Below are 3,416 nucleotides of genomic sequence, written 5' to 3' on the forward strand. Positions count from 1 at the left end.
AATTTGAATGCTCTAACTCAAAAAGTAAGTAAGATTTTGTGTTTCGTTCAATTTTTAGTGATATCCTTGTAAAAACCGTAAGTAACGGAACCGGAAGTCCAAAACCTTACATACGCGTGTCATCAACAATTGCTTTAAGACAGTTGCATAATTGTTTCAATATGTCTTTCCGTTTTCAAAAAATCGCCGACACAAATCCTGTCGAGAATAATAATAAAAAAAGACGAAAACAATAGGTCTTTTCGACCGAAAGTCGAAAAGCCCTAATAAAAAAAGACAAAAACAATAGGTCTTTTCGACCGAAAGTCGAAAAGCCCTAATAATAAAAAAAGACAAAAACAATAGGTCTTTTCGACCGAAAGTCGAAAAGCCCTAATAATAACTAGAACTTTTTTTTGTCTTCAACAAAAAGTAAGGGCTTTTCGACAGCCCCATTATCCCTTTTTAATTAAATGTTCAAAAAAAAATTATTCTTTTATTTATTTCCAAGTGTTCTAAACGCCTTGGTATCCCCAGTTGCTTTGATAGGAACTTATGAGCAGTTCAATGTGAAAAGAAAGATAACTCCAGAACTTTACAGGTAGCTACACTTCTAATTTCCAAAGGAATATTTTCAAAAAATCATATCGAAGGAAGTATGCATTCCACGGACACAAAACTTGGTATGCCTATAGTATTTATTCTCTACATTCTTATAGCAAAGCGAAATAATTCTTACTAAAAAACATTTTGAAATTTAAACAAATGATGATCTTTGGGCCTTCCTAAGCCCTATAAGGACTCAAAAAGTGGCCCCTCGGACCATAATTTTAAGATTATACTCTTCATTTTGAACAATAAACTGAAACGATTTTTTATATCGGAAGAGAAATAAAAAAGTGACAGCTAAAGTGCTGTTTTGTGCGTTGGCCCCTGCAGATCCCTAATTTTCTCAAATTGTCTACCCAAAAACTTTTCCGGTCTGCGAATTGTGTGTACCATTGTACATATGAAATATTGTAATGTTAACTTGAAAACTTTTTGAGAAAACGAACGACGCGTGATTTTTGTTTAACATTGAAACTCCCATAGGTGATTTTCATCGACCTATAAAACCGGAAGTAGTCAATATATGTCAATGAAACTCGGAATGTACGTTTATTACTTCTATCTTAACAATGGTAAGTTATAATTTAATTTTTTAAAGGTCATTTTAAGTTTTTTGTTTTTCATCCCCCCTTTTCTAAAGTTTAGGATTTAATATCTCAAAAACGGTAAGATATAGAAAGTTGTCTACGCTTACAATTTTGAACAACAAGACAAGATGTATCTAATTCCAAAAGCTGAACGTTCTAATTCAAAAACTAAACAAAATATTGCGTTTCGTTCAATTTTTATAATTTTCCTTATATAAACCGGAAGTACCGGAACCGGAAGCTCAAAACCTTACTTTCCATAGATTGATATATTTGCTGTAAGACCGTTGCATAATTGTATCTCTATACCTTCCAGTTTTATAGAAATCGTTGACAAAAAACTGTCGAGAAAAATAATAATAACTAGAACTTTTTTTGTCTTCAACAAAAAGTAAGGGCTTTTCGACAGCCCCAGTTTCCCTTTTTAATTTAAAGTGTCGAAAAAAAAAATATCTCTAATCTATTTCCAAATTTTCTAAACGCCTCGGTATAACCAGTTGCTTAGATAGGAGTTTATGAGTAGTGCAGTGTGAAAAGAAAGATAACTCCAGAATTTAAAAAGTAGCTACACTTCTAATTTTCAGAAGAATATTTTCAAAAAAATCATTCCAAAGTAAGTATTCATTCCTGGGACGCAAAACTTGGTATGCCAAGAGTATTTATGCTGTACATTCTTGGAGCAAAGCGAGATAACTCTTCCAAAAAATAATTTTGAAATTTAAACAAGATGTGATCTTTGGGCCTACAAAAACCCTTTAAGGAGTCAAAAAGTGGCCCCTCGGACCATATTTTTTAAATTGTACTCTCTACTCTCAACTATAAGCCGAAAAGATTTTAAATATCGGATGAAAAATAAAAAAGTTACAGTTGAAAGGCTGTTTTGCACGATTGCCCCTGTAGACCCCTTATTTTTAAGAATTGTGTACCCAAAACTTTTTCCGGTCTGCGGAGTGTGTGTCTCAATATACAGATAAAATATTGTAATATTTAAATGGAAACTTTTTGAGAAAACGAATGACGCGTGATTTTTGTTTAACATTGAAACTCCCATAGACGATTTCACCGACCTATAAAACCGGAAGTAGTCAACATATTTTTACAAAACTCGGAATGTATGTTAATAACTTCCATCTTAATAATATTCAGGCGTCATTTAACCTTTTAAATGTCATTTGAATTTTTTTGTTTTTTCATCCCCCCTTTTCTAAAGTTTAGGGCTTTATATCTCAAAAACGGTAAGATATAGAAAGTTGCATACGCTTACAATTTTGTACAACTAGTTATGATAAATGTAATTCTAAAGTTTGAACGTTCTGGATTGAAAAATAATCAAAATATTGAGTTTCAATTAATTATTGCTATTTTCCTTGTAAAAACCGGAAGTACCGGAACCGGAAATCTGAAACCTCACATTTCATAGAGTGGAAAATTTGCTATAAGACCGTTGAAAAATTGTATCGATATATCTTCCAGTTTTCAAAAAATCGCTGACAGAAATCTGTCGAGAAAAATAATAATAATAATAATAATAATAATAATAAAAAAACACAAAAACAATAGGTCTTTTCGACCGAAAGTCGAAAAGCCCTAATAAAAAAAGACAAAAACAATAGGTCTTTTCGACCGAAAGTCGAAAAGCCCTAATAATAATAAAAAAAGACAAAAACAATAGGTCTTTTCGACCGAAAGTCGAAAAGCCCTAACTAGAACTTTTTTTGTCTTCAACAAAAAGTAAGGGCTTTTCGACAGCCCCATTATCCCTTTTTAATTAAATGTTCAAAAAAATTATTCTCTTAATTATTTCCAAGTGTTCTAAACGCCTTGGTATCCCCAGTTGCTTAGATCTAGCTCCTTCTGAGTAGTGCAATGTGAAAAGAAAGATAACTCCGGAACTTTACAGGTGGCTATATTTCTAATTTCCAGAAAAATATTTTCAAAAAATCATATTGAAGTAAGTATTCATTCCCCGGACATCAAATTTTATATGCCTACAGTATCAATGCTGTTTTTTCATACAGCAAAGCGAGATAACTCTTTCTAAAAAAAAATTTGAATCTTAAAAAAGTTCTGATCTTTAGGTCTTTCAAAATCCTATAAGGAGTCAAAAAGTGGCCCCTCGGACCATAATTGTTCAATTGTACTCTTTAATCTGAACTATTAACTGAAAAGATTTTGAAAATCGGATGAATAATAAAAAAGATACAGCTAAAGGGCTGTTTTTAATACTGACCCCTACAGATC

Source organism: Magallana gigas, chromosome 9, assembly GCF_963853765.1.
Source record: "Magallana gigas chromosome 9, xbMagGiga1.1, whole genome shotgun sequence".
NCBI lineage: Eukaryota > Metazoa > Mollusca > Bivalvia > Ostreida > Ostreidae > Magallana > Magallana gigas.